Source organism: Haliotis asinina, chromosome 16, assembly GCF_037392515.1.
Source record: "Haliotis asinina isolate JCU_RB_2024 chromosome 16, JCU_Hal_asi_v2, whole genome shotgun sequence".
NCBI lineage: Eukaryota > Metazoa > Mollusca > Gastropoda > Lepetellida > Haliotidae > Haliotis > Haliotis asinina.
The window spans coordinates 8,997,704-9,017,900 of record NC_090295.1 but is presented as its reverse complement, the minus strand read 5'-3'; the positions used below and the strand labels follow the sequence as shown (position 1 = coordinate 9,017,900).

The 20,197-nt window shown below is 47.7% G+C and overlaps 25 non-coding genes across 25 annotated transcripts; all 25 read right to left on the bottom strand.

Annotated features, from left to right (window-relative positions):
* Positions 1-184: 184 nt before the first annotated feature.
* Positions 185-266, bottom strand: Trnas-aga (transfer RNA serine (anticodon AGA)). Its single transcript has one exon. It is a non-coding gene; the product is annotated as a tRNA-Ser (tRNA).
* A 433-nt stretch (positions 267-699) lies between these two features.
* Positions 700-781, bottom strand: Trnas-aga (transfer RNA serine (anticodon AGA)). The gene has a single exon. It is a non-coding gene; the product is annotated as a tRNA-Ser (tRNA).
* A 433-nt stretch (positions 782-1,214) lies between these two features.
* Positions 1,215-1,296, bottom strand: Trnas-aga (transfer RNA serine (anticodon AGA)). Its single transcript has one exon. It is a non-coding gene; the product is annotated as a tRNA-Ser (tRNA).
* A 433-nt stretch (positions 1,297-1,729) lies between these two features.
* On the bottom strand, positions 1,730-1,811 carry Trnas-aga (transfer RNA serine (anticodon AGA)). Its single transcript has one exon. It is a non-coding gene; the product is annotated as a tRNA-Ser (tRNA).
* A 433-nt stretch (positions 1,812-2,244) lies between these two features.
* Trnas-aga (transfer RNA serine (anticodon AGA)) lies at positions 2,245-2,326 on the bottom strand. Its single transcript has one exon. It is a non-coding gene; the product is annotated as a tRNA-Ser (tRNA).
* Positions 2,327-2,759: 433 nt separating this feature from the next.
* Positions 2,760-2,841, bottom strand: Trnas-aga (transfer RNA serine (anticodon AGA)). The gene has a single exon. It is a non-coding gene; the product is annotated as a tRNA-Ser (tRNA).
* Positions 2,842-3,274: 433 nt separating this feature from the next.
* Trnas-aga (transfer RNA serine (anticodon AGA)) lies at positions 3,275-3,356 on the bottom strand. Its single transcript has one exon. It is a non-coding gene; the product is annotated as a tRNA-Ser (tRNA).
* A 948-nt stretch (positions 3,357-4,304) lies between these two features.
* Positions 4,305-4,386, bottom strand: Trnas-aga (transfer RNA serine (anticodon AGA)). The gene has a single exon. It is a non-coding gene; the product is annotated as a tRNA-Ser (tRNA).
* A 433-nt stretch (positions 4,387-4,819) lies between these two features.
* Positions 4,820-4,901, bottom strand: Trnas-aga (transfer RNA serine (anticodon AGA)). Its single transcript has one exon. It is a non-coding gene; the product is annotated as a tRNA-Ser (tRNA).
* Positions 4,902-5,334: 433 nt separating this feature from the next.
* On the bottom strand, positions 5,335-5,416 carry Trnas-aga (transfer RNA serine (anticodon AGA)). Its single transcript has one exon. It is a non-coding gene; the product is annotated as a tRNA-Ser (tRNA).
* A 433-nt stretch (positions 5,417-5,849) lies between these two features.
* Positions 5,850-5,931, bottom strand: Trnas-aga (transfer RNA serine (anticodon AGA)). Its single transcript has one exon. It is a non-coding gene; the product is annotated as a tRNA-Ser (tRNA).
* Positions 5,932-6,364: 433 nt separating this feature from the next.
* On the bottom strand, positions 6,365-6,446 carry Trnas-aga (transfer RNA serine (anticodon AGA)). Its single transcript has one exon. It is a non-coding gene; the product is annotated as a tRNA-Ser (tRNA).
* Positions 6,447-7,394: 948 nt separating this feature from the next.
* On the bottom strand, positions 7,395-7,476 carry Trnas-aga (transfer RNA serine (anticodon AGA)). Its single transcript has one exon. It is a non-coding gene; the product is annotated as a tRNA-Ser (tRNA).
* A 1,463-nt stretch (positions 7,477-8,939) lies between these two features.
* Positions 8,940-9,021, bottom strand: Trnas-aga (transfer RNA serine (anticodon AGA)). The gene has a single exon. It is a non-coding gene; the product is annotated as a tRNA-Ser (tRNA).
* Positions 9,022-9,454: 433 nt separating this feature from the next.
* Trnas-aga (transfer RNA serine (anticodon AGA)) lies at positions 9,455-9,536 on the bottom strand. The gene has a single exon. It is a non-coding gene; the product is annotated as a tRNA-Ser (tRNA).
* Positions 9,537-12,544: 3,008 nt separating this feature from the next.
* Trnas-aga (transfer RNA serine (anticodon AGA)) lies at positions 12,545-12,626 on the bottom strand. Its single transcript has one exon. It is a non-coding gene; the product is annotated as a tRNA-Ser (tRNA).
* Positions 12,627-13,574: 948 nt separating this feature from the next.
* Trnas-aga (transfer RNA serine (anticodon AGA)) lies at positions 13,575-13,656 on the bottom strand. The gene has a single exon. It is a non-coding gene; the product is annotated as a tRNA-Ser (tRNA).
* A 433-nt stretch (positions 13,657-14,089) lies between these two features.
* Trnas-aga (transfer RNA serine (anticodon AGA)) lies at positions 14,090-14,171 on the bottom strand. The gene has a single exon. It is a non-coding gene; the product is annotated as a tRNA-Ser (tRNA).
* Positions 14,172-15,634: 1,463 nt separating this feature from the next.
* Positions 15,635-15,716, bottom strand: Trnas-aga (transfer RNA serine (anticodon AGA)). The gene has a single exon. It is a non-coding gene; the product is annotated as a tRNA-Ser (tRNA).
* A 433-nt stretch (positions 15,717-16,149) lies between these two features.
* Trnas-aga (transfer RNA serine (anticodon AGA)) lies at positions 16,150-16,231 on the bottom strand. The gene has a single exon. It is a non-coding gene; the product is annotated as a tRNA-Ser (tRNA).
* Positions 16,232-16,664: 433 nt separating this feature from the next.
* Trnas-aga (transfer RNA serine (anticodon AGA)) lies at positions 16,665-16,746 on the bottom strand. The gene has a single exon. It is a non-coding gene; the product is annotated as a tRNA-Ser (tRNA).
* A 1,463-nt stretch (positions 16,747-18,209) lies between these two features.
* Positions 18,210-18,291, bottom strand: Trnas-aga (transfer RNA serine (anticodon AGA)). Its single transcript has one exon. It is a non-coding gene; the product is annotated as a tRNA-Ser (tRNA).
* A 433-nt stretch (positions 18,292-18,724) lies between these two features.
* Trnas-aga (transfer RNA serine (anticodon AGA)) lies at positions 18,725-18,806 on the bottom strand. The gene has a single exon. It is a non-coding gene; the product is annotated as a tRNA-Ser (tRNA).
* Positions 18,807-19,239: 433 nt separating this feature from the next.
* Positions 19,240-19,321, bottom strand: Trnas-aga (transfer RNA serine (anticodon AGA)). Its single transcript has one exon. It is a non-coding gene; the product is annotated as a tRNA-Ser (tRNA).
* Positions 19,322-19,754: 433 nt separating this feature from the next.
* Positions 19,755-19,836, bottom strand: Trnas-aga (transfer RNA serine (anticodon AGA)). The gene has a single exon. It is a non-coding gene; the product is annotated as a tRNA-Ser (tRNA).
* Between the last annotated feature and the right edge of the window lie 361 nt (positions 19,837-20,197).

The following is a 20,197-nucleotide window of genomic DNA, read 5'->3' as shown; positions in this document are numbered from 1 at the left end:
TTGCATGCATGCATGCACCCGAGACCAGCCACCTGCACTGTGTTCGAGTTACCCGTGGAAGACGAGTCTGTTGGCATGCCATTCTCGTGGCAGCTGATGTGTGCCACAACTGTGTACAGCTTGGGTACTCTTCAGGCGCAAAAAACGAAGGAAAGATGTCACAAAACAGTTGTGAAAAAGAATGCGTCGTCGGCAGGATTCGAACCTGCGCGGGAAGATCCCAATAGATTTCTAGTCTATCGCCTTAACCACTCGGCCACGACGACCGTTGCTGTCAGATGTGGGAAACATGCCTCTGGTCTATGCAAACTAACTTCTCCACACGCTCCAAAATATGTCAGGCCCAAGTAACATTCCTTAACACATACAAACTCCAACCTCTACTCTCCCACTTGTACAAAGCAAGACAAACTGGCTCATCTTCAAGACAATGGCTGTATTCTAACCACCCTGTATGTATTCTGGCCTACACCTGTCTCTTGCAGTAAATAATCTTGTGCCCAGTGGAATATACTTTGCATGCATGCATGCACCCGAGACCAGCCACCTGCACTGTGTTCGAGTTACCCGTGGAAGACGAGTCTGTTGGCATGCCATTCTCGTGGCAGCTGATGTGTGCCACAACTGTGTACAGCTTGGGTACTCTTCAGGCGCAAAAAACGAAGGAAAGATGTCACAAAACAGTTGTGAAAAAGAATGCGTCGTCGGCAGGATTCGAACCTGCGCGGGAAGATCCCAATAGATTTCTAGTCTATCGCCTTAACCACTCGGCCACGACGACCGTTGCTGTCAGATGTGGGAAACATGCCTCTGGTCTATGCAAACTAACTTCTCCACACGCTCCAAAATATGTCAGGCCCAAGTAACATTCCTTAACACATACAAACTCCAACCTCTACTCTCCCACTTGTACAAAGCAAGACAAACTGGCTCATCTTCAAGACAATGGCTGTATTCTAACCACCCTGTATGTATTCTGGCCTACACCTGTCTCTTGCAGTAAATAATCTTGTGCCCAGTGGAATATACTTTGCATGCATGCATGCACCCGAGACCAGCCACCTGCACTGTGTTCGAGTTACCCGTGGAAGACGAGTCTGTTGGCATGCCATTCTCGTGGCAGCTGATGTGTGCCACAACTGTGTACAGCTTGGGTACTCTTCAGGCGCAAAAAACGAAGGAAAGATGTCACAAAACAGTTGTGAAAAAGAATGCGTCGTCGGCAGGATTCGAACCTGCGCGGGAAGATCCCAATAGATTTCTAGTCTATCGCCTTAACCACTCGGCCACGACGACCGTTGCTGTCAGATGTGGGAAACATGCCTCTGGTCTATGCAAACTAACTTCTCCACACTCTCCAAAATATGTCAGGCCCAAGTAACATTCCTTAACACATACAAACTCCAACCTCTACTCTCCCACTTGTACAAAGCAAGACAAACTGGCTCATCTTCAAGACAATGGCTGTATTCTAACCACCCTGTATGTATTCTGGCCTACACCTGTCTCTTGCAGTAAATAATCTTGTGCCCAGTGGAATATACTTTGCATGCATGCATGCACCCGAGACCAGCCACCTGCACTGTGTTCGAGTTACCCGTGGAAGACGAGTCTGTTGGCATGCCATTCTCGTGGCAGCTGATGTGTGCCACAACTGTGTACAGCTTGGGTACTCTTCAGGCGCAAAAAACGAAGGAAAGATGTCACAAAACAGTTGTGAAAAAGAATGCGTCGTCGGCAGGATTCGAACCTGCGCGGGAAGATCCCAATAGATTTCTAGTCTATCGCCTTAACCACTCGGCCACGACGACCGTTGCTGTCAGATGTGGGAAACATGCCTCTGGTCTATGCAAACTAACTTCTCCACACGCTCCAAAATATGTCAGGCCCAAGTAACATTCCTTAACACATACAAACTCCAACCTCTACTCTCCCACTTGTACAAAGCAAGACAAACTGGCTCATCTTCAAGACAATGGCTGTATTCTAACCACCCTGTATGTATTCTGGCCTACACCTGTCTCTTGCAGTAAATAATCTTGTGCCCAGTGGAATATACTTTGCATGCATGCATGCACCCGAGACCAGCCACCTGCACTGTGTTCGAGTTACCCGTGGAAGACGAGTCTGTTGGCATGCCATTCTCGTGGCAGCTGATGTGTGCCACAACTGTGTACAGCTTGGGTACTCTTCAGGCGCAAAAAACGAAGGAAAGATGTCACAAAACAGTTGTGAAAAAGAATGCGTCGTCGGCAGGATTCGAACCTGCGCGGGAAGATCCCAATAGATTTCTAGTCTATCGCCTTAACCACTCGGCCACGACGACCGTTGCTGTCAGATGTGGGAAACATGCCTCTGGTCTATGCAAACTAACTTCTCCACACTCTCCAAAATATGTCAGGCCCAAGTAACATTCCTTAACACATACAAACTCCAACCTCTACTCTCCCACTTGTACAAAGCAAGACAAACTGGCTCATCTTCAAGACAATGGCTGTATTCTAACCACCCTGTATGTATTCTGGCCTACACCTGTCTCTTGCAGTAAATAATCTTGTGCCCAGTGGAATATACTTTGCATGCATGCATGCACCCGAGACCAGCCACCTGCACTGTGTTCGAGTTACCCGTGGAAGACGAGTCTGTTGGCATGCCATTCTCGTGGCAGCTGATGTGTGCCACAACTGTGTACAGCTTGGGTACTCTTCAGGCGCAAAAAACGAAGGAAAGATGTCACAAAACAGTTGTGAAAAAGAATGCGTCGTCGGCAGGATTCGAACCTGCGCGGGAAGATCCCAATAGATTTCTAGTCTATCGCCTTAACCACTCGGCCACGACGACCGTTGCTGTCAGATGTGGGAAACATGCCTCTGGTCTATGCAAACTAACTTCTCCACACTCTCCAAAATATGTCAGGCCCAAGTAACATTCCTTAACACATACAAACTCCAACCTCTACTCTCCCACTTGTACAAAGCAAGACAAACTGGCTCATCTTCAAGACAATGGCTGTATTCTAACCACCCTGTATGTATTCTGGCCTACACCTGTCTCTTGCAGTAAATAATCTTGTGCCCAGTGGAATATACTTTGCATGCATGCATGCACCCGAGACCAGCCACCTGCACTGTGTTCGAGTTACCCGTGGAAGACGAGTCTGTTGGCATGCCATTCTCGTGGCAGCTGATGTGTGCCACAACTGTGTACAGCTTGGGTACTCTTCAGGCGCAAAAAACGAAGGAAAGATGTCACAAAACAGTTGTGAAAAAGAATGCGTCGTCGGCAGGATTCGAACCTGCGCGGGAAGATCCCAATAGATTTCTAGTCTATCGCCTTAACCACTCGGCCACGACGACCGTTGCTGTCAGATGTGGGAAACATGCCTCTGGTCTATGCAAACTAACTTCTCCACACTCTCCAAAATATGTCAGGCCCAAGTAACATTCCTTAACACATACAAACTCCAACCTCTACTCTCCCACTTGTACAAAGCAAGACAAACTGGCTCATCTTCAAGACAATGGCTGTATTCTAACCACCCTGTATGTATTCTGGCCTACACCTGTCTCTTGCAGTAAATAATCTTGTGCCCAGTGGAATATACTTTGCATGCATGCATGCACCCGAGACCAGCCACCTGCACTGTGTTCGAGTTACCCGTGGAAGACGAGTCTGTTGGCATGCCATTCTCGTGGCAGCTGATGTGTGCCACAACTGTGTACAGCTTGGGTACTCTTCAGGCGCAAAAAACGAAGGAAAGATGTCACAAAACAGTTGTGAAAAAGAATGCGTCGTCGGCAGGATTCGAACCTGCGCGGGAAGATCCCAAAAGATTTCTAGTCTATCGCCTTTACCACTCGGCCACGACGACCTTTGCTGTCAGATGTGGGAAACATGCCTCTGGTCTATGCAAACTAACTTCTCCACACTCTCCAAAATATGTCAGGCCCAAGTAACATTCCTTAACACATACAAACTCCAACCTCTACTCTCCCACTTGTACAAAGCAAGACAAACTGGCTCATCTTCAAGACAATGGCTGTATTCTAACCACCTTGTATGTATTCTGGCCTACACCTGTCTCTTGCAGTAAATAATCTTGTGCCCAGTGGAATATACTTTGCATGCATGCATGCACCCGAGACCAGCCACCTGCACTGTGTTCGAGTTACCCGTGGAAGACGAGTCTGTTGGCATGCCATTCTCGTGGCAGCTGATGTGTGCCACAACTGTGTACAGCTTGGGTACTCTTCAGGCGCAAAAAACGAAGGAAAGATGTCACAAAACAGTTGTGAAAAAGAATGCGTCGTCGGCAGGATTCGAACCTGCGCGGGAAGATCCCAATAGATTTCTAGTCTATCGCCTTAACCACTCGGCCACGACGACCGTTGCTGTCAGATGTGGGAAACATGCCTCTGGTCTATGCAAACTAACTTCTCCACACGCTCCAAAATATGTCAGGCCCAAGTAACATTCCTTAACACATACAAACTCCAACCTCTACTCTCCCACTTGTACAAAGCAAGACAAACTGGCTCATCTTCAAGACAATGGCTGTATTCTAACCACCCTGTATGTATTCTGGCCTACACCTGTCTCTTGCAGTAAATAATCTTGTGCCCAGTGGAATATACTTTGCATGCATGCATGCACCCGAGACCAGCCACCTGCACTGTGTTCGAGTTACCCGTGGAAGACGAGTCTGTTGGCATGCCATTCTCGTGGCAGCTGATGTGTGCCACAACTGTGTACAGCTTGGGTACTCTTCAGGCGCAAAAAACGAAGGAAAGATGTCACAAAACAGTTGTGAAAAAGAATGCGTCGTCGGCAGGATTCGAACCTGCGCGGGAAGATCCCAATAGATTTCTAGTCTATCGCCTTAACCACTCGGCCACGACGACCGTTGCTGTCAGATGTGGGAAACATGCCTCTGGTCTATGCAAACTAACTTCTCCACACGCTCCAAAATATGTCAGGCCCAAGTAACATTCCTTAACACATACAAACTCCAACCTCTACTCTCCCACTTGTACAAAGCAAGACAAACTGGCTCATCTTCAAGACAATGGCTGTATTCTAACCACCCTGTATGTATTCTGGCCTACACCTGTCTCTTGCAGTAAATAATCTTGTGCCCAGTGGAATATACTTTGCATGCATGCATGCACCCGAGACCAGCCACCTGCACTGTGTTCGAGTTACCCGTGGAAGACGAGTCTGTTGGCATGCCATTCTCGTGGCAGCTGATGTGTGCCACAACTGTGTACAGCTTGGGTACTCTTCAGGCGCAAAAAACGAAGGAAAGATGTCACAAAACAGTTGTGAAAAAGAATGCGTCGTCGGCAGGATTCGAACCTGCGCGGGAAGATCCCAATAGATTTCTAGTCTATCGCCTTAACCACTCGGCCACGACGACCGTTGCTGTCAGATGTGGGAAACATGCCTCTGGTCTATGCAAACTAACTTCTCCACACGCTCCAAAATATGTCAGGCCCAAGTAACATTCCTTAACACATACAAACTCCAACCTCTACTCTCCCACTTGTACAAAGCAAGACAAACTGGCTCATCTTCAAGACAATGGCTGTATTCTAACCACCCTGTATGTATTCTGGCCTACACCTGTCTCTTGCAGTAAATAATCTTGTGCCCAGTGGAATATACTTTGCATGCATGCATGCACCCGAGACCAGCCACCTGCACTGTGTTCGAGTTACCCGTGGAAGACGAGTCTGTTGGCATGCCATTCTCGCGGCAGCTGATGTGTGCCACAACTGTGTACAGCTTGGGTACTCTTCAGGCGCAAAAAACGAAGGAAAGATGTCACAAAACAGTTGTGAAAAAGAATGCGTCGTCGGCAGGATTCGAACCTGCGCGGGAAGATCCCAATAGATTTCTAGTCTATCGCCTTAACCACTCGGCCACGACGACCGTTGCTGTCAGATGTGGGAAACATGCCTCTGGTCTATGCAAACTAACTTCTCCACACGCTCCAAAATATGTCAGGCCCAAGTAACATTCCTTAACACATACAAACTCCAACCTCTACTCTCCCACTTGTACAAAGCAAGACAAACTGGCTCATCTTCAAGACAATGGCTGTATTCTAACCACCCTGTATGTATTCTGGCCTACACCTGTCTCTTGCAGTAAATAATCTTGTGCCCAGTGGAATATACTTTGCATGCATGCATGCACCCGAGACCAGCCACCTGCACTGTGTTCGAGTTACCCGTGGAAGACGAGTCTGTTGGCATGCCATTCTCGTGGCAGCTGATGTGTGCCACAACTGTGTACAGCTTGGGTACTCTTCAGGCGCAAAAAACGAAGGAAAGATGTCACAAAACAGTTGTGAAAAAGAATGCGTCGTCGGCAGGATTCGAACCTGCGCGGGAAGATCCCAATAGATTTCTAGTCTATCGCCTTAACCACTCGGCCACGACGACCGTTGCTGTCAGATGTGGGAAACATGCCTCTGGTCTATGCAAACTAACTTCTCCACACGCTCCAAAATATGTCAGGCCCAAGTAACATTCCTTAACACATACAAACTCCAACCTCTACTCTCCCACTTGTACAAAGCAAGACAAACTGGCTCATCTTCAAGACAATGGCTGTATTCTAACCACCCTGTATGTATTCTGGCCTACACCTGTCTCTTGCAGTAAATAATCTTGTGCCCAGTGGAATATACTTTGCATGCATGCATGCACCCGAGACCAGCCACCTGCACTGTGTTCGAGTTACCCGTGGAAGACGAGTCTGTTGGCATGCCATTCTCGTGGCAGCTGATGTGTGCCACAACTGTGTACAGCTTGGGTACTCTTCAGGCGCAAAAAACGAAGGAAAGATGTCACAAAACAGTTGTGAAAAAGAATGCAACGTCGGCAGGATTCGAACCTGCGCGGGAAGATCCCAATAGATTTCTAGTCTATCGCCTTAACCACTCGGCCACGACGACCGTTGCTGTCAGATGTGGGAAACATGCCTCTGGTCTATGCAAACTAACTTCTCCACACGCTCCAAAATATGTCAGGCCCAAGTAACATTCCTTAACACATACAAACTCCAACCTCTACTCTCCCACTTGTACAAAGCAAGACAAACTGGCTCATCTTCAAGACAATGGCTGTATTCTAACCACCCTGTATGTATTCTGGCCTACACCTGTCTCTTGTAGTAAATAATCTTGTGCCCAGTGGAATATACTTTGCATGCATGCATGCACCCGAGACCAGCCACCTGCACTGTGTTCGAGTTACCCGTGGAAGACGAGTCTGTTGGCATGCCATTCTCGTGGCAGCTGATGTGTGTCACAACTGTGTACAGCTTGGGTACTCTTCAGGCGCAAAAAACGAAGGAAAGATGTCACAAAACAGTTGTGAAAAAGAATGCGTCGTCGGCAGGATTCGAACCTGCGCGGGAAGATCCCAATAGATTTCTAGTCTATCGCCTTAACCACTCGGCCACGACGACCGTTGCTGTCAGATGTGGGAAACATGCCTCTGGTCTATGCAAACTAACTTCTCCACACGCTCCAAAATATGTCAGGCCCAAGTAACATTCCTTAACACATACAAACTCCAACCTCTACTCTCCCACTTGTACAAAGTAAGACAAACTGGCTCATCTTCAAGACAATGGCTGTATTCTAACCACCCTGTATGTATTCTGGCCTACACCTGTCTCTTGCAGTAAATAATCTTGTGACCAGTGGAATATACTTTGCATGCATGCATGCACCCGAGACCAGCCACCTGCACTGTGTTCGAGTTACCCGTGGAAGACGAGTCTGTTGGCATGCCATTCTCGTGGCAGCTGATGTGTGCCACAACTGTGTACAGCTTGGGTACTCTTCAGGCGCAAAAAACGAAGGAAACATGTCACAAAACAGTTGTGAAAAAGAATGCGTCGTCGGCAGGATTCGAACCTGCGCGGGAAGATCCCAAAAGATTTCTAGTCTATCGCCTTAACCACTCGGCCACTACGACCGTTGCTGTCAGATGTGGGAAACATGCCTCTGGTCTATGCAAACTAACTTCTCCACACGCTCCAAAATATGTCAGGCCCAAGTAACATTCCTTAACACATACAAACTCCAACCTCTACTCTCCCACTTGTACAAAGTAAGACAAACTGGCTCATCTTCAAGACAATGGCTGTATTCTAACCACCCTGTATGTATTCTGGCCTACACCTGTCTCTTGCAGTAAATAATCTTGTGACCAGTGGAATATACTTTGCATGCATGCATGCACCCGAGACCAGCCACCTGCACTGTGTTCGAGTTACCCGTGGAAGACGAGTCTGTTGGCATGCCATTCTCGTGGCAGCTGATGTGTGCCACAACTGTGTACAGCTTGGGTACTCTTCAGGCGCAAAAAACGAAGGAAACATGTCACAAAACAGTTGTGAAAAAGAATGCGTCGTCGGCAGGATTCGAACCTGCGCGGGAAGATCCCAAAAGATTTCTAGTCTATCGCCTTAACCACTCGGCCACTACGACCGTTGCTGTCAGATGTGGGAAACATGCCTCTGGTCTATGCAAACTAACTTCTCCACACGCTCCAAAATATGTCAGGCCCAAGTAACATTCCTTAACACATACAAACTCCAACCTCTACTCTCCCACTTGTACAAAGTAAGACAAACTGGCTCATCTTCAAGACAATGGCTGTATTCTAACCACCCTGTATGTATTCTGGCCTACACCTGTCTCTTGCAGTAAATAATCTTGTGACCAGTGGAATATACTTTGCATGCATGCATGCACCCGAGACCAGCCACCTGCACTGTGTTCGAGTTACCCGTGGAAGACGAGTCTGTTGGCATGCCATTCTCGTGGCAGCTGATGTGTGCCACAACTGTGTACAGCTTGGGTACTCTTCAGGCGCAAAAAACGAAGGAAAGATGTCACAAAACAGTTGTGAAAAAGAATGCGTCGTCGGCAGGATTCGAACCTGCGCGGGAAGATCCCAATAGATTTCTAGTCTATCGCCTTAACCACTCGGCCACGACGACCGTTGCTGTCAGATGTGGGAAACATGCCTCTGGTCTATGCAAACTAACTTCTCCACACGCTCCAAAATATGTCAGGCCCAAGTAACATTCCTTAACACATACAAACTCCAACCTCTACTCTCCCACTTGTACAAAGCAAGACAAACTGGCTCATCTTCAAGACAATGGCTGTATTCTAACCACCCTGTATGTATTCTGGCCTACACCTGTCTCTTGTAGTAAATAATCTTGTGCCCAGTGGAATATACTTTGCATGCATGCATGCACCCGAGACCAGCCACCTGCACTGTGTTCGAGTTACCCGTGGAAGACGAGTCTGTTGGCATGCCATTCTCGTGGCAGCTGATGTGTGTCACAACTGTGTACAGCTTGGGTACTCTTCAGGCGCAAAAAACGAAGGAAAGATGTCACAAAACAGTTGTGAAAAAGAATGCGTCGTCGGCAGGATTCGAACCTGCGCGGGAAGATCCCAATAGATTTCTAGTCTATCGCCTTAACCACTCGGCCACGACGACCGTTGCTGTCAGATGTGGGAAACATGCCTCTGGTCTATGCAAACTAACTTCTCCACACTCTCCAAAATATGTCAGGCCCAAGTAACATTCCTTAACACATACAAACTCCAACCTCTACTCTCCCACTTGTACAAAGTAAGACAAACTGGCTCATCTTCAAGACAATGGCTGTATTCTAACCACCCTGTATGTATTCTGGCCTACACCTGTCTCTTGCAGTAAATAATCTTGTGACCAGTTCAATATACTTTGCATGCATGCATGCACCCGAGACCAGCCACCTGCACTGTGTTCGAGTTACCCGTGGAAGACGAGTCTGTTGGCATGCCATTCTCGTGGCAGCTGATGTGTGCCACAACTGTGTACAGCTTGGGTACTCTTCAGGCGCAAAAAACGAAGGAAACATGTCACAAAACAGTTGTGAAAAAGAATGCGTCGTCGGCAGGATTCGAACCTGCGCGGGAAGATCCCAAAAGATTTCTAGTCTATCGCCTTAACCACTCGGCCACTACGACCGTTGCTGTCAGATGTGGGAAACATGCCTCTGGTCTATGCAAACTAACTTCTCCACACGCTCCAAAATATGTCAGGCCCAAGTAACATTCCTTAACACATACAAACTCCAACCTCTACTCTCCCACTTGTACAAAGTAAGACAAACTGGCTCATCTTCAAGACAATGGCTGTATTCTAACCACCCTGTATGTATTCTGGCCTACACCTGTCTCTTGCAGTAAATAATCTTGTGACCAGTTCAATATACTTTGCATGCATGCATGCACCCGAGACCAGCCACCTGCACTGTGTTCGAGTTACCCGTGGAAGACGAGTCTGTTGGCATGCCATTCTCGTGGCAGCTGATGTGTGCCACAACTGTGTACAGCTTGGGTACTCTTCAGGCGCAAAAAACGAAGGAAACATGTCACAAAACAGTTGTGAAAAAGAATGCGTCGTCGGCAGGATTCGAACCTGCGCGGGAAGATCCCAAAAGATTTCTAGTCTATCGCCTTAACCACTCGGCCACTACGACCGTTGCTGTCAGATGTGGGAAACATGCCTCTGGTCTATGCAAACTAACTTCTCCACACGCTCCAAAATATGTCAGGCCCAAGTAACATTCCTTAACACATACAAACTCCAACCTCTACTCTCCCACTTGTACAAAGTAAGACAAACTGGCTCATCTTCAAGACAATGGCTGTATTCTAACCACCCTGTATGTATTCTGGCCTACACCTGTCTCTTGCAGTAAATAATCTTGTGACCAGTGGAATATACTTTGCATGCATGCATGCACCCGAGACCAGCCACCTGCACTGTGTTCGAGTTACCCGTGGAAGACGAGTCTGTTGGCATGCCATTCTCGTGGCAGCTGATGTGTGCCACAACTGTGTACAGCTTGGGTACTCTTCAGGCGCAAAAAACGAAGGAAACATGTCACAAAACAGTTGTGAAAAAGAATGCGTCGTCGGCAGGATTCGAACCTGCGCGGGAAGATCCCAAAAGATTTCTAGTCTATCGCCTTAACCACTCGGCCACTACGACCGTTGCTGTCAGATGTGGGAAACATGCCTCTGGTCTATGCAAACTAACTTCTCCACACGCTCCAAAATATGTCAGGCCCAAGTAACATTCCTTAACACATACAAACTCCAACCTCTACTCTCCCACTTGTACAAAGTAAGACAAACTGGCTCATCTTCAAGACAATGGCTGTATTCTAACCACCCTGTATGTATTCTGGCCTACACCTGTCTCTTGCAGTAAATAATCTTGTGACCAGTGGAATATACTTTGCATGCATGCATGCACCCGAGACCAGCCACCTGCACTGTGTTCGAGTTACCCGTGGAAGACGAGTCTGTTGGCATGCCATTCTCGTGGCAGCTGATGTGTGCCACAACTGTGTACAGCTTGGGTACTCTTCAGGCGCAAAAAACGAAGGAAACATGTCACAAAACAGTTGTGAAAAAGAATGCGTCGTCGGCAGGATTCGAACCTGCGCGGGAAGATCCCAAAAGATTTCTAGTCTATCGCCTTAACCACTCGGCCACTACGACCGTTGCTGTCAGATGTGGGAAACATGCCTCTGGTCTATGCAAACTAACTTCTCCACACGCTCCAAAATATGTCAGGCCCAAGTAACATTCCTTAACACATACAAACTCCAACCTCTACTCTCCCACTTGTACAAAGCAAGACAAACTGGCTCATCTTCAAGACAATGGCTGTATTCTAACCACCCTGTATGTATTCTGGCCTACACCTGTCTCTTGCAGTAAATAATCTTGTGACCAGTGGAATATACTTTGCATGCATGAATGCACCCGAGACCAGCCACCTGCACTGTGTTCGAGTTACCCGTGGAAGACGAGTCTGTTGGCATGCCATTCTCGTGGCAGCTGATGTGTGCCACAACTGTGTACAGCTTGGGTACTCTTCAGGCGCAAAAAACGAAGGAAAGATGTCACAAAACAGTTGTGAAAAAGAATGCGTCGTCGGCAGGATTCAAACCTGCGCGGGAAGATCCCAATAGATTTCTAGTCTATCGCCTTAACCACTCGGCCACGACGACCGTTGCTGTCAGATGTGGGAAACATGCCTCTGGTCTATGCAAACTAACTTCTCCACACGCTCCAAAATATGTCAGGCCCAAGTAACATTCCTTAACACATACAAACTCCAACCTCTTCTCTCCCACTTGTACAAAGCAAGACAAACTGGCTCATCTTCAAGACAATGGCTGTATTCTAACCACCCTGTATGTATTCTGGCCTACACCTGCCTCTTGCAGTAAATAATCTTGTGCCCAGTGGAATATACTTTGCATGCATGCATGCACCCGAGACCAGCCACCTGCACTGTGTTCGAGTTACCCGTGGAAGACGAGTCTGTTGGCATGCCATTCTCGTGGCAGCTGATGTGTGCCACAACTGTGTACAGCTTGGGTACTCTTCAGGCGCAAAAAACGAAGGAAAGATGTCACAAAACAGTTGTGAAAAAGAATGCGTCGTCGGCAGGATTCGAACCTGCGCGGGAAGATCCCAATAGATTTCTAGTCTATCGCCTTAACCACTCGGCCACGACGACCGTTGCTGTCAGATGTGGGAAACATGCCTCTGGTCTATGCAAACTAACTTCTCCACACGCTCCAAAATATGTCAGGCCCAAGTAACATTCCTTAACACATACAAACTCCAACCTCTACTCTCCCACTTGTACAAAGCAAGACAAACTGGCTCATCTTCAAGACAATGGCTGTATTCTAACCACCCTGTATGTATTCTGGCCTACACCTGTCTCTTGCAGTAAATAATCTTGTGCCCAGTGGAATATACTTTGCATGCATGCATGCACCCGAGACCAGCCACCTGCACTGTGTTCGAGTTACCCGTGGAAGACGAGTCTGTTGGCATGCCATTCTCGTGGCAGCTGATGTGTGCCACAACTGTGTACAGCTTGGGTACTCTTCAGGCGCAAAAAACGAAGGAAAGATGTCACAAAACAGTTGTGAAAAAGAATGCGTCGTCGGCAGGATTCGAACCTGCGCGGGAAGATCCCAAAAGATTTCTAGTCTATCGCCTTTACCACTCGGCCACGACGACCGTTGCTGTCAGATGTGGGAAACATGCCTCTGGTCTATGCAAACTAACTTCTCCACACTCTCCAAAATATGTCAGGCCCAAGTAACATTCCTTAACACATACAAACTCCAACCTCTACTCTCCCACTTGTACAAAGCAAGACAAACTGGCTCATCTTCAAGACAATGGCTGTATTCTAACCACCCTGTATGTATTCTGGCCTACACCTGTCTCTTGCAGTAAATAATCTTGTGCCCAGTGGAATATACTTTGCATGCATGCATGCACCCGAGACCAGCCACCTGCACTGTGTTCGAGTTACCCGTGGAAGACGAGTCTGTTGGCATGCCATTCTCGTGGCAGCTGATGTGTGCCACAACTGTGTACAGCTTGGGTACTCTTCAGGCGCAAAAAACGAAGGAAAGATGTCACAAAACAGTTGTGAAAAAGAATGCGTCGTCGGCAGGATTCGAACCTGCGCGGGAAGATCCCAATAGATTTCTAGTCTATCGCCTTAACCACTCGGCCACGACGACCGTTGCTGTCAGATGTGGGAAACATGCCTCTGGTCTATGCAAACTAACTTCTCCACACGCTCCAAAATATGTCAGGCCCAAGTAACATTCCTTAACACATACAAACTCCAACCTCTACTCTCCCACTTGTACAAAGCAAGACAAACTGGCTCATCTTCAAGACAATGGCTGTATTCTAACCACCCTGTATGTATTCTGGCCTACACCTGTCTCTTGTAGTAAATAATCTTGTGACCAGTGGAATATACTTTGCATGCATGCATGCACCCGAGACCAGCCACCTGCACTGTGTTCGAGTTACCCGTGGAAGACGAGTCTGTTGGCATGCCATTCTTGTGGCAGCTGATGTGTGCCACAACTGTGTACAGCTTGGGTACTCTTCAGGCGCAAAAAACGAAGGAAAGATGTCACAAAACAGTTGTGAAAAAGAATGCGTCGTCGGCAGGATTCGAACCTGCGCGGGAAGATCCCAATAGATTTCTAGTCTATCGCCTTAACCACTCGGCCACGACGACCGTTGCTGTCAGATGTGGGAAACATGCCTCTGGTCTATGCAAACTAACTTCTCCACACGCTCCAAAATATGTCAGGCCCAAGTAACATTCCTTAACACATACAAACTCCAACCTCTACTCTCCCACTTGTACAAAGCAAGACAAACTGGCTCATCTTCAAGACAATGGCTGTATTCTAACCACCCTGTATGTATTCTGGCCTACACCTGTCTCTTGCAGTAAATAATCTTGTGACCAGTGGAATATACTTTGCATGCATGCATGCACCCGAGACCAGCCACCTGCACTGTGTTCGAGTTACCCGTGGAAGACGAGTCTGTTGGCATGCCATTCTCGTGGCAGCTGATGTGTGCCACAACTGTGTACAGCTTGGGTACTCTTCAGGCGCAAAAAACGAAGGAAACATGTCACAAAACAGTTGTGAAAAAGAATGCGTCGTCGGCAGGATTCGAACCTGCGCGGGAAGATCCCAAAAGATTTCTAGTCTATCGCCTTAACCACTCGGCCACTACGACCGTTGCTGTCAGATGTGGGAAACATGCCTCTGGTCTATGCAAACTAACTTCTCCACACGCTCCAAAATATGTCAGGCCCAAGTAACATTCCTTAACACATACAAACTCCAACCTCTACTCTCCCACTTGTACAAAGCAAGACAAACTGGCTCATCTTCAAGACAATGGCTGTATTCTAACCACCCTGTATGTATTCTGGCCTACACCTGTCTCTTGCAGTAAATAATCTTGTGACCAGTGGAATATACTTTGCATGCATGAATGCACCCGAGACCAGCCACCTGCACTGTGTTCGAGTTACCCGTGGAAGACGAGTCTGTTGGCATGCCATTCTCGTGGCAGCTGATGTGTGCCACAACTGTGTACAGCTTGGGTACTCTTCAGGCGCAAAAAACGAAGGAAAGATGTCACAAAACAGTTGTGAAAAAGAATGCGTCGTCGGCAGGATTCAAACCTGCGCGGGAAGATCCCAATAGATTTCTAGTCTATCGCCTTAACCACTCGGCCACGACGACCGTTGCTGTCAGATGTGGGAAACATGCCTCTGGTCTATGCAAACTAACTTCTCCACACGCTCCAAAATATGTCAGGCCCAAGTAACATTCCTTAACACATACAAACTCCAACCTCTTCTCTCCCACTTGTACAAAGCAAGACAAACTGGCTCATCTTCAAGACAATGGCTGTATTCTAACCACCCTGTATGTATTCTGGCCTACACCTGCCTCTTGCAGTAAATAATCTTGTGCCCAGTGGAATATACTTTGCATGCATGCATGCACCCGAGACCAGCCACCTGCACTGTGTTCGAGTTACCCGTGGAAGACGAGTCTGTTGGCATGCCATTCTCGTGGCAGCTGATGTGTGCCACAACTGTGTACAGCTTGGGTACTCTTCAGGCGCAAAAAACGAAGGAAAGATGTCACAAAACAGTTGTGAAAAAGAATGCGTCGTCGGCAGGATTCGAACCTGCGCGGGAAGATCCCAATAGATTTCTAGTCTATCGCCTTAACCACTCGGCCACGACGACCGTTGCTGTCAGATGTGGGAAACATGCCTCTGGTCTATGCAAACTAACTTCTCCACACGCTCCAAAATATGTCAGGCCCAAGTAACATTCCTTAACACATACAAACTCCAACCTCTACTCTCCCACTTGTACAAAGCAAGACAAACTGGCTCATCTTCAAGACAATGGCTGTATTCTAACCACCCTGTATGTATTCTGGCCTACACCTGTCTCTTGCAGTAAATAATCTTGTGACCAGTGGAATATACTTTGCATGCATGCATGCACCCGAGACCAGCCACCTGCACTGTGTTCGAGTTACCCGTGGAAGACGAGTCTGTTGGCATGCCATTCTCGTGGCAGCTGATGTGTGCCACAACTGTGTACAGCTTGGGTACTCTTCAGGCGCAAAAAACGAAGGAAAGATGTCACAAAACAGTTGTGAAAAAGAATGCGTCGTCGGCAGGATTCGAACCTGCGCGGGAAGATCCCAATAGATTTCTAGTCTATCGCCTTAACCACTCGGCCACGACGACCGTTGCTGTCAGATGTGGGAAACATGCCTCTGGTCTATGCAAACTAACTTCTCCACACGCTCCAAAATATGTCAGGCCCAAGTAACATTCCTTAACACATACAAACTCCAACCTCTACTCTCCCACTTGTACAAAGCAAGACAAACTGGCTCATCTTCAAGACAATGGCTGTATTCTAACCACCCTGTATGTATTCTGGCCTACACCTGTCTCTTGCAGTAAATAATCTTGTGACCAGTGGAATATACTTTGCATGCATGCATGCACCCGAGACCAGCCACCTGCACTGTGTTCGAGTTACCCGTGGAAGACGAGTCTGTTGGCATGCCATTCTCGTGGCAGCTGATGTGTGCCACAACTGTGTACAGCTTGGGTACTCTTCAGGCGCAAAAAACGAAGGAAAGATGTCACAAAACAGTTGTGAAAAAGAATGCGTCGTCGGCAGGATTCGAACCTGCGCGGGAAGATCCCAATAGATTTCTAGTCTATCGCCTTAACCACTCGGCCACGACGACCGTTGCTGTCAGATGTGGGAAACATGCCTCTGGTCTATGCAAACTAACTTCTCCACACGCTCCAAAATATGTCAGGCCCAAGTAACATTCCTTAACACATACAAACTCCAACCTCTACTCTCCCACTTGTACAAAGTAAGACAAACTGGCTCATCTTCAAGACAATGGCTGTATTCTAACCACCCTGTATGTATTCTGGCCTACACCTGTCTCTTGCAGTAAATAATCTTGTGCCCAGTGGAATATACTTTGCATGCATGCATGCACCCGAGACCAGCCACCTGCACTGTGTTCGAGTTACCCGTGGAAGACGAGTCTGTTGGCATGCCATTCTCGTGGCAGCTGATGTGTGCCACAACTGTGTACAGCTTGGGTACTCTTCAGGCGCAAAAAACGAAGGAAACATGTCACAAAACAGTTGTGAAAAAGAATGCGTCGTCGGCAGGATTCGAACCTGCGCGGGAAGATCCCAAAAGATTTCTAGTCTATCGCCTTAACCACTCGGCCACTACGACCGTTGCTGTCAGATGTGGGAAACATGCCTCTGGTCTATGCAAACTAACTTCTCCACACGCTCCAAAATATGTCAGGCCCAAGTAACATTCCTTAACACATACAAACTCCAACCTCTACTCTCCCACTTGTACAAAGCAAGACAAACTGGCTCATCTTCAAGACAATGGCTGTATTCTAACCACCCTGTATGTATTCTGGCCTACACCTGTCTCTTGCAGTAAATAATCTTGTGACCAGTGGAATATACTTTGCATGCATGCATGCACCCGAGACCAGCCACCTGCACTGTGTTCGAGTTACCCGTGGAAGACGAGTCTGTTGGCATGCCATTCTCGTGGCAGCTGATGTGTGCCACAACTGTGTACAGCTTGGGTACTCTTCAGGCGCAAAAAACGAAGGAAAGATGTCACAAAACAGTTGTGAAAAAGAATGCGTCGTCGGCAGGATTCAAACCTGCGCGGGAAGATCCCAATAGATTTCTAGTCTATCGCCTTAACCACTCGGCCACGACGACCGTTGCTGTCAGATGTGGGAAACATGCCTCTGGTCTATGCAAACTAACTTCTCCACACGCTCCAAAATATGTCAGGCCCAAGTAACATTCCTTAACACATACAAACTCCAACCTCTACTCTCCCACTTGTACAAAGCAAGACAAACTGGCTCATCTTCAAGACAATGGCTGTATTCTAACCACCCTGTATGTATTCTGGCCTACACCTGTCTCTTGCAGTAAATAATCTTGTGACCAGTGGAATATACTTTGCATGCATGCATGCACCCGAGACCAGCCACCTGCACTGTGTTCGAGTTACCCGTGGAAGACGAGTCTGTTGGCATGCCATTCTCGTGGCAGCTGATGTGTGCCACAACTGTGTACAGCTTGGGTACTCTTCAGGCGCAAAAAACGAAGGAAAGATGTCACAAAACAGTTGTGAAAAAGAATGCGTCGTCGGCAGGATTCGAACCTGCGCGGGAAGATCCCAATAGATTTCTAGTCTATCGCCTTAACCACTCGGCCACGACGACCGTTGCTGTCAGATGTGGGAAACATGCCTCTGGTCTATGCAAACTAACTTCTCCACACGCTCCAAAATATGTCAGGCCCAAGTAACATTCCTTAACACATACAAACTCCAACCTCTACTCTCCCACTTGTACAAAGCAAGACAAACTGGCTCATCTTCAAGACAATGGCTGTATTCTAACCACCCTGTATGTATTCTGGCCTACACCTGTCTCTTGCAGTAAATAATCTTGTGACCAGTGGAATATACTTTGCATGCATGCATGCACCCGAGATCAGCCACCTGCACTGTGTTCGAGTTACCCGTGGAAGACGAGTCTGTTGGCATGCCATTCTCGTGGCAGCTGATGTGTGCCACAACTGTGTACAGCTTGGGTACTCTTCAGGCGCAAAAAACGAAGGAAAGATGTCACAAAACAGTTGTGAAAAAGAATGCGTCGTCGGCAGGATTCGAACCTGCGCGGGAAGATCCCAATAGATTTCTAGTCTATCGCCTTAACCACTCGGCCACGACGACCGTTGCTGTCAGATGTGGGAAACATGCCTCTGGTCTATGCAAACTAACTTCTCCACACGCTCCAAAATATGTCAGGCCCAAGTAACATTCCTTAACACATACAAACTCCAACCTCTACTCTCCCACTTGTACAAAGCAAGACAAACTGGCTCATCTTCAAGACAATGGCTGTATTCTAACCACCCTGTATGTATTCTGGCCTACACCTGTCTCTTGCAGTAAATAATCTTGTGCCCAGTGGAATATACTTTGCATGCATGCATGCACCCGAGACCAGCCACCTGCACTGTGTTCGAGTTACCCGTGGAAGACGAGTCTGTTGGCATGCCATTCTCGTGGCAGCTGATGTGTGCCACAACTGTGTACAGCTTGGGTACTCTTCAGGCGCAAAAAACGAAGGAAAGATGTCACAAAACAGTTGTGAAAAAGAATGCGTCGTCGGCAGGATTCGAACCTGCGCGGGAAGATCCCAATAGATTTCTAGTCTATCGCCTTAACCACTCGGCCACGACGACCGTTGCTGTCAGATGTGGGAAACATGCCTCTGGTCTATGCAAACTAACTTCTCCACACGCTCCAAAATATGTCAGGCCCAAGTAACATTCCTTAACACATACAAACTCCAACCTCTACTCTCCCACTTGTACAAAGTAAGACAAACTGGCTCATCTTCAAGACAATGGCTGTATTCTAACCACCCTGTATGTATTCTGGCCTACACCTGTCTCTTGCAGTAAATAATCTTGTGACCAGTGGAATATACTTTGCATGCATGCATGCACCCGAGACCAGCCACCTGCACTGTGTTCGAGTTACCCGTGGAAGACGAGTCTGTTGGCATGCCATTCTCGTGGCAGCTGATGTGTGCCACAACTGTGTACAGCTTGGGTACTCTTCAGGCGCAAAAAACGAAGGAAAGATGTCACAAAACAGTTGTGAAAAAGAATGCGTCGTCGGCAGGATTCGAACCTGCGCGGGAAGATCCCAATAGATTTCTAGTCTATCGCCTTAACCACTCGGCCACGACGACCGTTGCTGTCAGATGTGGGAAACATGCCTCTGGTCTATGCAAACTAACTTCTCCACACGCTCCAAAATATGTCAGGCCCAAGTAACATTCCTTAACACATACAAACTCCAACCTCTACTCTCCCACTTGTACAAAGCAAGACAAACTGGCTCATCTTCAAGACAATGGCTGTATTCTAACCACCCTGTATGTATTCTGGCCTACACCTGTCTCTTGCAGTAAATAATCTTGTGACCAGTGGAATATACTTTGCATGCATGCATGCACCCGAGACCAGCCACCTGCACTGTGTTCGAGTTACCCGTGGAAGACGAGTCTGTTGGCATGCCATTCTCGTGGCAGCTGATGTGTGCCACAACTG